Raw genomic sequence first — 13939 nt, forward strand, 5'->3', positions numbered from 1 at the left:
AGCGCGGTACACTGGCCGCAGCGCGCCTACCGCGGTGGCCATTGGAGGGTGAACCAACAGCAAAAGGAAGACCTTTCTCTCTGTCTCTCTCTCACTGTCCACTCTGCCTGTCAAATAAATAAATAAATAAATAAAAAGAATTTGTCCCTCAAGTCTTCTGGCACTGTGGCATGACCTAATCATGAATTTGAGTTTCTATCTCCCTGATGCTATTCCTCATGGCTGTTTTTCTACACACAGTGCTTAGCGCAGAGTAGTAGCCCCCCAAAAACCTGATGTATCACCCCTCCAAACGGTGATCTAGCAGGCAGGATGTGAACCTGCGGTTCTCCGTACACAGGGATCATTACTGATTTACCAGGAAAGCTGACTCTTCCTGCTCCTCCTACCGCAAGTGAAACTGTGAAGCACTATGGAGAATGCATCCCTCCTCGACTGTAAACCTCTCAAAGACGAGATTACTGTGACCACCTTCCCTCTGCAGGGCGAGCCTGCACATGGGATAGGCAAGCCACTTTCTTATGTGCCGAATCTGGTGAGGTGGAGCTGAACTAGTGAGTGCCTGTTGTATATAAACAAAGATTTCCTTCTAGAAACTCAGACTATAAAAGCTAGCTAAAAATGATTGTCATCATCGTCATCGCTGGTTTGTCTACAAACAGTGAACTGAAGGTCTTATAAGAGTATGGTCTTGAGGGCCTGCGCTGTGGCACAGCAGGTTAAGCCAAGGCCTGCAGTGTCAGCACCCCATATGGGAGCCAGTTCGAGTCCCAGATGCTCCACTTTCTATCCAGCTTCCTGCTGATGCACCTGGGAAAGCAGTGGAAGACAGCCCTAGGATGCTGCACCCACGTGGGAGACTTGGATGAAGCTCCTGGCCCAAACCTGGTCGTTACAATCATTTTAGGGATGAACCAGCAGATGGAAGATCAATTCTCTCTCTCTCTCTCTCTCTCTCCCTGTAACTCTGCTTTTCAAGTAAGCAAATAAATCTTTTAAAAAAATGCTATTGTCTTCCATAAATCTTATATGCACCATAGGGTCTATTCTTTTTTTTTTTTTCCAAATGTGAGAAAGCCAGCAACCCCATTTAAAGGAGAAGAATTCATAGACCCTGGAGAACTTACCTTCCTATGCAATGTTGAGAAACTCTGCATTAACCAATAAAGGCTGGCCCTGTGACGATCAGGTGCTGCTGGAGCAGTTCTCGAAGGAGAGCAGAGGTCTGGAGCCCCATGTGAGCGTGGGGAGAGTTCCCCCAGGCTAGCCCCGGCCTCCAGCACCTCAGACCCCATGGCCGTTCTGTGCAGTGTGCTCCACCATACCATGCATGGAATTTGGCTCCCGTTCATTGGTTTCTACAGAAATCTGGACGGACAACTTCAGCTTCAGTAGTACACACCCTCTAGCACCCATCTCCTAGCCACCCACCTCCTTCAATTCCTCATTGACAAAGCTCCCATAGGCTCCACCACTGCCTTGCTCCTGCTCTTCCTCTCCCCTTGCCTTCTCTCTCATCTCCGTAACTGCCCCAACCACCACCACCACCACCGCAGCAGTTTAGTTATCACTTGCTGATGCTCTGGCTTCTTGGACCTACGGCAACAGCCGGGATATGCCATACAATGCCACCTTCCTTTAAATGGCTGTAGAACCTGGCAGAAGCATCATTTCCATTTCTCTCACACGACCTCTCATTCCTGTGTTAGCCACAGGATGAGGCAGTGCCATAGAACAACTCCAAAACTAGTTGGAGGAATCTCTATAGGACCCCAAAACTGGATCCACCTGCGCTGTGCACAGTAAGCCAATCACATCAGGCTGGTGGGAAAGGTGGGCATTTATTGCAATGTGCATAGCAAGGAGCTGGTTAGCTACTGCTCAGTTCCTGTACTCCCCAAAGGATGAAAGGCAGTGAGTCTCACAGTCTAGAGTTGGGGGTGAGCAGTGCCTGAGCAGCGCGTGCGTGGGCCCCTGGTTGGTCCACAGGGAGTGGGACCATCTGTTGGCCAGTGATGGGGCCAGAGTGTTTCCTTTGCAAAGGCAACTGTGGACTCCAGTCTGTGTGGGTCTAGGGGTAGATGGGTATTTCTTTCTTTGACCAAGTCTTGGCGTTGCTGGAAAACATCTCAGTGTACGTCTACCATAAGGATGTTTGGTATGGGGTGATTGATAAATTTCAAGACCTGCAATCAGTTCTTCCTGTGAGCTCTTGCAAAAGCTCTGGGAACAGAGGCCAGCATTGAGACGTTAATATGTTTAAATATATGGGGGAAAAACGGTGCTACCCTGTTAACCTTTAACCTAATGAGCCTTCCAGGGGAACTGCAAGCTAAGAGAGATCAGGACTCCGAGAGATGGGGTGTGGTTCCAGCAGTGTATGGATTCGTGTGAGTCCTGGACAATCTGCACCCCAAAGATCAGGAAGGAGGGAAAGGAGGAGGGGAATCTTCTAGTTAGGCCAGGAAAATGTGCAACAGAGAGTCTTACCTTGGATCAGGGAAATGTGCATTTAAGTGAGATGCCATTTACATCTATGAGTTTAAAGTTTAATAACTTCCAAATACTGACAAAGGAAGAGAGAGGGTTCTCATGGCCTGTTAGTGGGAGCACAAGTGGGAGGGACCTTGTGGGGGATTACTTAGTGGTGCCATCAAAAGTTTAGATATTGGGGTTCCTTAACTCAGTTCTCTCATTTCTGGAACCTACCCTGTAGCAATAGCCAAGTGCACGAGCGTCTGTTGACAGGAATGTTTCCAGAGCATCGATAAGGCTAAAAAGACCACCCAGATTCTCCAAAGCAGGGAGATGTTTAAATAATCACTGATAGGTTTATTAAAGAACATTTTTGAGCCATTGAAAGAAAAGAAGGCAGATTACCTTACAATAATAATATACGAAGGGAGAAAGGTACATTTGAGAATAATATGCATTTTTAATCCTGTTTTTACAAATTCCATATTTTAACTAGATAAAATATATGTCATAAGTGTCAGGGCATTATATGTATAAAAAAGAAAGGATGGGACTGACATTGTAGCACTGGTCCTATATGGGCACCAGTTTGTTTGCCAACTGCTCCACTTCTAATCCAGCTTCCTGCTAATGGCCTGAGAAATCTGCAGAGGGTGGCCCAAGTGCTTGGGCCCCTGCTACCCACATGGGAGACTTGCATGAAGCTCCTGGCTCCTGGCTCCTGGCTTTGGCCTGGCCTAACCCTGGGCATTGTGGCCACCTGGGGAATGCACCATCAGGTGGAATATCTTTCTCTCTTTGTCTGTCTCTCCCTCTCTGTAACTGCCTTTTAAGTAAATAAATCTTGGGGCCGGTGCCGTGGCACAGCGGGTTAAAGCCTTGGCCTGAAGCGCTAGCATCCCATATGGGCATCGGTTCTAGTTCCAGCTGCTCCTCTTCCAATCCAGCTCTCTGCTGTGGCCTGGGAAAGCAGTAGAAGATGGCCTAAGGCCTTGGGCACCTGCACTGGCGTGGGAGACCTGGAAGAAGCCCCTGGCTCCTGGCTTCAAATCAGCGCAGCTCCGGCCATTGCAGCCATCTGGGGAGTGAACCAGAAGACGGAAGACCTCTCTCTCTCTCTCTCTCTCTCTCTCTCTCTTACTCTCTCTGTCTCTACTTCTCTCTGTAACTCTTTCAAATAAATAAAATAAATCTTAATAAATATAAATCTTATAAAAACATTCTTTAAAGAGAGGATAATCACTGCTAACATCTATTGAAATCTTCCTCTGTGCTGGGCGCTATGGCAGACGGCATATATAAGGCTTGGAAGCAAGTCGTGTCATTCCCCCTTTACAGATGAGAAGCCTGGGTCACGCAGTAACTGACTTCCCAAGGCTCGGGAACTAAGCAGCAGGAGGGCTCTAACCACTGGTCCACTGTCTGGTTCTCAGCAGCGATCGCTCCACGGAAGCAGGAATCCACAAGAAGTGCTAACTTTACATTTTACTGTAGTCACGCTTTGAAGGGCTGTAATAAACAAGTGACACAGCCCGCGGCTACCTGTGCTACGTGTCCGGGCCACAAGATGTTTGTCAAACAAGGTGTCTGCTGGCTGAGACAGATGGCGTCTCCAAGCACAAGCCGTGGGCCACAGCAGGACCAGCAAATCAGATTGCGGCGCAGTCAGAGGGGAGAGGGAGTTTAAGGCGGAGTCGACGGTGTGGGGAGTGGGGCCGAGAAGTCCAGGAACGCAGAGAGGAAAAAGAGAGGACAAGGACACATAGCTGCCAGGAGTCTGAGAAGACGCAGTGAGAGACGATGGATTGTCACCCAAAGCTCAGCCCCTGTCCCCCGTGCCCAGTCAAAATAATGGGCACCAGGTTTTAGGGGGAAGGAAAGAAAACTTTTAATCTGTTGTCAGAGGAGGCGATCGCAGAGCTCTGGGTCTGGAGAACTACCACCCTGCTGAACCACGGGGATCTGGGTTTTTCAAGAAGCTGCTCGGACAGGGGCGCAGGGATGGCGAAACCGCGGAGGAGCCGCAGGTGCCTGGTGTCAGGCGCTGAGGCTGGTCACTAGACGATGACGATGCATGCCTTCGCTGCTTCATCATGGTGGCCCTTGAGGTCCACGGGCGCCGAGATGAGACCCAGCCTGACCAGGTCCTGCCTGCTCTGGAAAAGAAGTTGAGATAAAGAACAAGGCAACATGTGCCCTAGGACATGGGCGGGTGGGAAGCCAGCGGCAGTCCAGCCCTGAAGCATCAACTTCCTGGCTTCACATTTAAGGCAAGTAAAATTGTTTATGGTATTTAATACCACGTTACATGATGGCAGAATGCCCAAGGCTTTCTGAAGACAGAAAACACGTTAATACAGTAAATACATGTTTATCTGCCTAACTATCTTTACAAGAGAGCTGGGTACACGCTCTGTAACCTGTGTGAGGGGTGATCAGCACCATCATCATCAGATTCTAAGTTATTTACACATTTGGCTGCTCTCATACCCCTGCCGTCCCCCACATATACACACAAAAGCAATGCTTAGTAAAACTCAGCCTCATACAAGAGTTGTGGGTTTACTTGAGAGAAGTTGGAGTAGAAAGTTCAACATTCACCAAGAGGTGAGATAGGGGAGAAGAAGAAGAACGTTCCAGTAATGAAGACACTGAGTCATAGGCAAGAATCCCGTGCCTGAAATGATCAGAAGGATGGAAACGTCTGGAACTCTTGAGGAGTGAACACAGAATTCGTTCTCACACCATTGCAATAGCCAAATGGGAGCGAGCCTGTGTTCTGATGGCTGGGTAGCTTGTCACCAGACTTGCTAAGTGTCAGTGCTGTGATCTGCAGGTCTTGGCCATCCCTCTGGTGTAAACACTTGAGCCCTGGCTGATTTCCAGCTCTCAGCACGCTGTTGCTGAAGGTGAAGTTTAAAGCGACATGCGTGATTGGTGCTCCAGAGCCACCTCTCATCCACGAGCCTTGTATCCTTGCTTGCACCCAAGCCATCTCCAGCCTCCCTCTGCCCTGTAAGCCAGTGACAAGGTCCTTACTCAGACTTCTCACTTCGTTCTTTCAGCAACCTCAAGAAGATCTGTGCCATTAAAATCTGCACTGCACAGGTAAGGACATTAAAGCCAAAAAGATAAGAAGCAAGTCCAAGCCTCACTACCCTTCAAGCAATGGAGTTGGGACTGGACTCAGTCTCAGATTGTGTTGTGGCTTTTAGGGCCCACACATCTAACCACGGAATAGACTCTGCTAACAGCCCAAGAACCACAGGATACTTCGAAGATCTTACTGTTTCATATTCTACAATTCTGGAAACCAGCACTGATTCTGGCTTCCACTTGAGCTCCACAACCAAGGTTTGTTTATGGGTCTTTTTTTTTTTTTTTTAAGATTTACTTATTTAGCCGGCGCCGTGGCTTAATAGGCTAATCCTCCACCTTGTGGCGCTGGCACACCGGGTTCTAGTCCCAGTCGGGGCACCGGATTCTGTCCCAGTTGCCCCTCTTCCAGGCCAGCTCTCTGCTATGGCCCGGGAGTGCAGGGGAGGATGGCCCAAGTGCTTGGGCCCTGCACCCCATGGGAGACCAGGATAAGCACCTGGCTCCTGCCTTGGGATCAGCGCGGTGTGCCGGCCGCAGCACGCCGGCCGTGGCAGCCATTGGAGGGTGAACCAATGGCAAAAGGAAGACCTTTCTCTCTGTCTCTCTCTCTCACTGTCCACTCTGCCTGTCAAAAATAAAAAATAAATAAATAAATAAATAAAAAGATTTACTTATTTATTTGAAAGTCAGAGTCAAAGAGAGAGAGAGATCTTTCATCTGCTGGCTCACCGCCTCCCCCAAGATAGCAGCAACAGCTAGCGCTGTGCCAGGCCAAAACCAGGAGCTTCATCCAGGTCTCCCACATGGGTGCAGGGGCCCAAACACTTGGCCCAAAACATCCTCTGCTGCTTTTCCAGGTCATTAGCAGGGAGCTTGATTGGAAGTGGAGCAGCTGGGACTCAAACTGGTGCCCATATAGGATTGCTGGTGCTGTAAGCGGTGGCTTAACCCACTGCACCACAGCACTGGCCGCACAACCACGTTTTTCATAAAGCATGTCGCCCATAGCTCAGAAATTCCAAATAGTGGGAAGGGAGGAGTCTACCTTTGCTGACATACTTACGAGACTATTTCAAAAAGTTAATAGAGGGGCCAGCGCCGTGGCTCACTTGGTTAATCCTCCACCTTGCAGCACCAACATCCCATATGGGCGCCAGGTTCTAGTCCCGGTTGCTCCTCTTCCAGTCCAGCTCTCTGCTGTGGCCCGGGAGGGCAGTAGAGGATGGCCCAGGTGCTTGGGCCCTGCACCTGCGTGGGAGACCAGGAGGAAGTACCTGGCTCCTGGCTTCGGATCAGCGCAGCGCCAGCCATGGCAGTCATTTGAGGGGTGAGCCAATGGAAGGAAGACCTTTCTCTCTGTCTCTCTCTCTCTCTCTCTCACTGTCTAACTCTGTCAAATAAAAAAAAAAGTTAATAGAAATTTTTTAAATCCAAGCATAGTTTATTCATAAAGCATTTTATACTTTTTAAAGTACCCTCCTACCCAGCCTCAGAGTGCACTGGTAGGAAGCCACCACGTGGAGGAAGTGGATTCTATCATCGGCCCTAGAAGGTGATCACTCCCTTGTTACCAGCTACTCAGCATTTGAAATCCTTGCAACTGTGTTGACTGGCTGGACGGTCAAGAATCTGCTTCTGGGTATGCAGTGAGCACTGTTCACAGTCTGGTCTCCGGGCTGGTTTTACTGACACAACTAGAGCTCATTCTGTCGATTTTCCACGGCACCTGTTAACCCCAACTTCCAACCTGAGGCCCAGCGATACTATTATCCTATGTGCGGCTTCTGACAAGGCCCCTTCACAGTAGCAGCTGCTCTGTGTCTATGCCTAAGAAGTTCCGTGCAAGTTAAAGACAGAGCGAAATATCATCTGTAGAGCAAGAAGCACATAACATCGTTGGGTTATTATTGGGCTCCAAGGAGAGAGTCCATGCAAGCAGGTTTGCCGCATGCCTGGCATGTGATAAGACCTCAATGAGTGGCAGCTGTGGTTATCATGCTCTGACAGTCAGGACCTGGGCAAAGTGCATTGGCTGTGCAGGGTCAACGGTGTGTTGGTGGATGTGCGTCTCTGTCTAGCCGGCACGACTTCTAATCGATGCCAAGGATCTATGACAGAGCCCACCACACAAGCCGGGAGGTGACCTGGGCGTGAGTCTCTACTCTGCATCAGTTAATGAAGACACCTGATGCTGAGTCCCCAGGGGCTGAAGTAACCGGGGGCTTCCAGCAAGCCTGCCCCAGAGCACTCAGGGGCGAGTGCAGGGTGCAGGGCCCTCCTGGCCCGCCTTTGCTGCCAGGGTCTTGCCTTTTCCTACCTACTCCAAAGAACTCCAGGAAGAGAGTGTGTCCAACTGCCCTGCATGTGACTGCCCTCACCGACTCCAATGGTCAGAGATGGGTTCTGACTCGGGGCTGCCCCTAAAGCAGTCGCTCCATGGCCTGGCCTTCCCAGAGAACTGCTTCTTGAACTCTGTGTCCCAGATGAAATGGCCCCTTTCCTCTCTGCCAGGTGTCAACACAGCCCAGGAGGAGCTCTCGGTCCACCCTACGCCATTTAATGTTGCTATTTCCAGGGATGGCCTTTGGCTCAGCCTTTAAGTCACAGCTGAGGACCCCTGCGCCCCATATTGGAGTGCCTGGTTCGAGTCCAGGTTGCTCTGTTTGCACTACAGCTTCCTACTAATGCCCCCTAGGAGGCAACAGATGATGGTCTTAGTATGTGGGCCCCTGATACCCATGTAGGAGACCTGGATGGAGCTCCCAGCTCCTGGTTTCTGCTTGGTTGCAAGAATGTGGGGAGTGAATCGGCAGATAGAAGATCTGTATCTATTTCTCTGCCTTTCAAATAAAATAAAGTTTTTTTTTTTTTTTTTTTGACAGGCAGAGTGGATAGTGAGAGAGAGAGAGAGACAGAGAAAGGTCTTCCTTTTTGCCGTTGGTTCACCCTATAATGGCCGCTGTGGCCGGAGCATCGTGCTGATCCAAAACCAGGAGCCAGGTGCTTCTCCTGGTCTCCCATGGGGTGCAGGGCCCAAGGACTTGGGCCATCCTCCACTGCACTCCCTGGCCACAGCAGAGAAAATAAGTATTTTTAAAAATTTATTTGACAGAGTTAGACAGTGAGAGAGAGAGAGACAGAAAGTTCTTCCCTCCGTTGGTTCACCCCCCAAATGGTCGCTACAGCCAGCGCTGCACCGATCTGAAGCCAGAAGCCAGGTGCCTCCTCCCAGTCTCTCATGCGGGTGCAGGAGCCCAAACACTTGGGCCATCTTCCACTGCCTTCCTGGGCCACGGCAGAGAGCTGGACTGGAAGAGGAGCAACTGGGACTAGAACCCGGTGCCCACATGGGATGCCGGCGCCGCAGGCGGAGGACCAACCAAGTGAGCCACAGCGCCAGCCCCCAAAATAAGTATTTTTAAAATCCTTAATATTAGGGGCCAGCATTGTGGCCTAGCAGATTAAGCCACTGCTTGCAACATAGGCTTCCCTTATCAGAGTGCCAGTGGAATCCTGGCTGCTTCACTTCTGATGCAGCTTCCTACTAATCCACCTAGGAAGGCAGTGGACGATGGCCCAGGTCCTCAGGCTCCTGCCATTCACGTGGGAGACCTGAATGAAGTTCTTGTCTTCCGGCTACGGCCTGGCCTAACCCCACCCCACCAGCTATGGTGACCACTTGGGGAGTGAACCAGGAGATGGAAGATCTCTCTCTCTCTCTCTCTCTGCCTTTCAAATACATAAAATAAATGTTTTTAAAAATATTAAAAGTCAAATGCAATGTTACTATTTCCAGGAATGCTGGCTCAGATCTTCCCATCCGTGGGAACTTCAGGGCCATGTGTCGGCCACCTGTTACCTTCCTGCTGCACACTCCCGCCCGGGGGTCTTCAGACACTTTTTCCCCACACGCGCTGAATGAAAACCCTATAGCTTCGCTGATCCTCGCATGCCAGCCCCTCTGTTGGCATAGCAACCGCATGGCTCTCTCCCCCTCCACCTTCACAGCTCACTTTTCATGTCCAGTGAGTCACCAACTCTATTGATTTCACTAGCAAAATCCCTCCGAATCTCTACCTTCCTCTGCACCCACTGTCGGTGTCTTCAAATCCCGAATCCAGCCGCTCTGTCTTCCCTCAGGAATGCCCCTCTGCAAAATCCGGAAACCAGGACGGATGTTTGTCCATCACCTCCCACCTGCTGCACGCTCTGCGAAACACTCTACCTGGATTGCTCCCATTCAACTTCTACAGTACTTTTACAGTTGTGTATCTGAGAGACGGGTAAAGAAAATACAAGGGGCTGAAGCCAGGAACCTGGAATTCAGTCAAGATCTCCCACTGTGGGTGGCAGAGGCTTAACTACTTGAGCCACAACCTGCTGCCTCCCAGGGTCTACATTATCACAGGGAGCCGGAGTCTGCAGCCCGAGTCAGGTACTGCCTGCAGGCGGCCACTCCAGTGTGGAACGCAGGTGCCCCAGTCAGGATCTTAACCACGAGGCCAAACACCTGCCCCAGTGACAATTTTTGACATGGGTGTAATTACTCTCATTTGACAGATTAGAAAGTGGAGCTCCATGCGAAGTGAGTTCCACATCCCCTGGTTTTTATGTGGCAACGTTTGGATTCCCTCAGGCCTCTGATGTAGCCAGCACCTGTGCTTCCCAGTAGCTCCATGCTAATTCCCAGTCTCCCTCCACATCCTGCCGCCCTGTTCGCTACTCAGTTCTCTACTGACTTTAATCACTTACCAGAACTGTGCTAACTTGCATGTGTCCATGGTTCTCCCCCTCAAAATGGCTAAGTTCTTCAATGAAGACTTTATAGCCTTGATAATCATAAGGGTATAGTTTTTACAGAAGATGCACAACCCACGAACTTTTTGAAGACTGTCCATGTACATAAGCTTTGAATTTATTCTTTTTCTGCCTCAAAATAAGCTTTTATCTCCACTTTCCACGCCACTTTCGAAGGGCCCGCCTTGACTTCCCGCAGGTCCCTGCGTGATGGCTGAGTCCCTTGGTGCTGGGGGTGATCCTCTGACTCAGAGAAAGAAGTCTTCAGATTGCAAAGGGGCCTGTGGTTTTTACCAGATTGTTCTGTGAAGGCTAGGCATCGCGGCCCGTGCTCCCAAAAGGACTTTTCTGTGTGTGTGTGTGTGTGTGTTTAATGAGACCAATCGGTACAATTAATGATGGCAATGTCAACCCCAGAAGAGCTGAGACCCAGAGAACCTGGGCCAACGTGGCCCTCCGGACCCACCTTGCTCGTGGTGGCCTTCATGGTGGGAGCTGGCTGGCCGGCCCAGATGGGTGGAGCCTCTCAGCAGTCAATCAGACAGGTCCCGCCTCCCTGTCCTCCCTGAGCCTTTTCCCCATCCCCCTCCAGGGACCGCCCACTCAGCCACAATGCTAACTTGGGATCTAATCCAAACTCAATCGGCCGAGGAGAAAGCTCGGGCAGGGGCAAAAAGGAGCCCTAGGCTGGGCCTAACAAGCCACGGGCAGCCGGTGATTGTAAAGGGGGCCCTACACCTGGCCCTTGACCTCTGGGTCACAGGTGCAAATCCAGCCAAGCCTCCGCTGACAGAAAATCATTACCCAGGCTGTGGCGGGCAGCTTGACAGATGGGAAGTGAGCTGCTGTCTCTGTGCAGAGGGCAAGTGTCCACGTCCCATTTGGCACTAAGCAGCTCCGGCTCTGCGCCCACGGAGGAGAGCCGCCCAGGTCAGCCCCCAGCCCCCTACATTTCGGCTTCCCCGCCTGGGGGTCTGACCGCTCTCTCGCCCCGCCCCTCAAAGCGTGAGCGCTTCCTTCATCAGCGGGGGCCTCTTCCCCCAGAGAAGGGGATCGCAGCGACACCTGCGCAGCTCAACATTTTACTAAGACAGAAAGATGACCCTCAGACGAGTCTGCGGAGCACAGCCCGCCTCTGATAGGGGGCCCAATCAGGGAGATAGGATTGGGTCGATTAGATTCCTGAGCTGGAGACCACGCCCCCCCTTGCCCGGAGCTCACCTGTATCCACCCACCTGCCAATCAGACAGGTAACCACGCCCCTTTAGGCTGTGACTAGGAGGGTGGATGGCGCGCGCTGGGCCTGCCCTGCTCTCCTGTGGGCGTCTTGAGCATTGCCCATTTTTGCCGCGTCTCCTCTGAGCACGTCCGGGCTGTAGACTTCTGCACGCGGCCCCTGGTCTGCTCTCTGAGATTCTGGAATGAAATTTCCTGCTTACCCTTCTTAGTCCCCTGGCCCTTAATAACGCCCTTATGTTCCTGTGTATGTCTGAATCAGTCTTAAACCTTACCATGTCGTCTGCATGGTATTTGAGCCGGTATTTAGAATTCTTGTTTAAATAAATGGCAGGGGCACTCCCCCAATATATTAATTTTAGCGTGTGCTAGCCGATAACACCTCCTCCTCTCCCAGTTCCGCTGCCCAGCACCCAGACTCCGCTCCATCTTCTGGAAGCCTCCGAGGGCCTGGGTCCGACTTGCTGCCCCCAGAGGAGTGGCCCCGGAAGATGGATGTGACTGCCCCATAAGCACAGCCTCCCTCCCAGAGGGCAAAAGGGCAGAGTGCAGGGAGGAGGGTGAGGCTTTGGACAGGCAGTCCCACAGCTCTGGCCCTGGAGCGCCAATGAGGTGCAGGCCAGCTGGCTCACCCCAGCAGGTGCCTGGGCCAGGGGTGTTTGCTCAAGGGAGCTCACCTCAGACTCCACACTGGCCCCTGGACTGAGATTGCTCTTTGATAGCTCAAATCTCAGCTGGCCAGGGCTGGGCCTGGCAGAGCAGGGCAGGGCAGGGCTTGGCTGGGCCGGGATGAGCAGGGTTGGGTTGCTCAAGTCTCAAGGCTACCGGGCAAGGTAGGCAGATTCTCTCGGGGAGGAAGCTTGGGGAGAAGTCCCTCTAGGGTCTCACCTCTCTCCTTCCCTCCTAGAACCATCCAAGCCATCGGCATAAAGGCATTGCAAGCTTAGAGAGACCCCTCTCCCCCTCCTGCGCACAGACAGGCCCTGCCAACTCTCGGGAGCTCATCTGTCAAACGCCTGGCCTGCACGGGGGGGCTTCCCTGCCCGCTCCCTAGTGGGAGATCTCAGCCTGCCCCGGATGGCTCAGGCAAACAGAGCACGATGGATCCCAGCCCCCCTCTCCTCCCTGCGGTCTCAAAAGCTGGCAGCCCCAGCAATGCCAGTCTGGGACCTGGGAGACATCCTCCAAGAAGCTGCCCTTGTTTTTCATTCTCCTCCGGGGGTCTCCTGCAGGGTCGCCCTCCCACATCATCCAGGAATCCCTCAAGCTCCAGAAACTTGGCCGGGCAAGTCCACTCAGCCGCTGGGCCATCCCCAGGGAGCCTGCTGCCCAGAGCCCCTCCTTGGTCAGCCTGGGACAGGCTGCGCTTTCATCTCCTGTTGATGGCCAGAGTGCGGCTGATGGCTTCCATCGCGCTCATGTTCACCTGGCTCGTGAGAACCTGCAAGGTGTGTGGCGGGACCTTCTGAAACATCTCTAGGAACAAAGAACAGGGACCCCACTTCCTCCCCCTCTCTCCCCACAGCAATCTGGCAGAAGCAGCCTCTGGATCTGGCTGACACACATGGGCGCGGCTAAGCAGAGACAACTCCTGGCGTATCTCTTGTGGCTCACGTGTGCTGGAAGTATTGAATGCGGCTGAGTCTGAGTTCCTAAGGTCCAGTGTTCATGTGCACAGCCACTGTCTCAGCGTTTGGCATCCCTTCCCCTGACAATATGCATGGGGCTGGTGCCACACCCACGGAATGCATTTCGGCACAGAGCACAGTGCAAAGCAGCTCGGGCCCCTGTGCACCTGCAGGAGTGCTGCCCTGGGCCCCACCTTGCTGTCGCCTCTGCAACCTTCTCCCCGTGGGGCAGCTCTGAAGGCCTCTTGCAGCCCCCTTGCTTCTTCCAGGGCCCTCAGTCTGCAGCCTCTCTCTTTCTCCCACGTGGAGGAAAGAGAGAGGACAAGAGGCCTTGCTCAAGGGGGTGTCTATGGGGGGGGGGGGGACCAAGGCGGGACGAGGGGAAGGGCCCCACAGCGGCCAGGACTGTGAAGCACGTTTTGGTCTTATTCGCCTGAGGTTGCCCTGGTCCAGGGGTGGTGCTCCCTGGGGCCTGGCTGGGGAGAGCGTCCCCCTTGCTTCCCTGGGAGACCTCCACTTGAACAGAGAGAAGCAGCTGCCTTGAGCCATCTGGCTCCTTATTCAGGCAAGCTTCTGGAAGAATGAGGAAACGTCCCACGTGAGGGCCCAGGTCTGACCTTGACATTGGCAGAGGCTGCTTCCCAGCACACAACAGGTCCCCCAAGCCCAGCCCTGCCCCTTCTCTGCTGTGTGACCCGCCCTGT

This window comes from Lepus europaeus, chromosome 8 (genome assembly GCF_033115175.1).
Source record: "Lepus europaeus isolate LE1 chromosome 8, mLepTim1.pri, whole genome shotgun sequence".
Taxonomy (NCBI): Eukaryota; Metazoa; Chordata; class Mammalia; order Lagomorpha; family Leporidae; genus Lepus; species Lepus europaeus.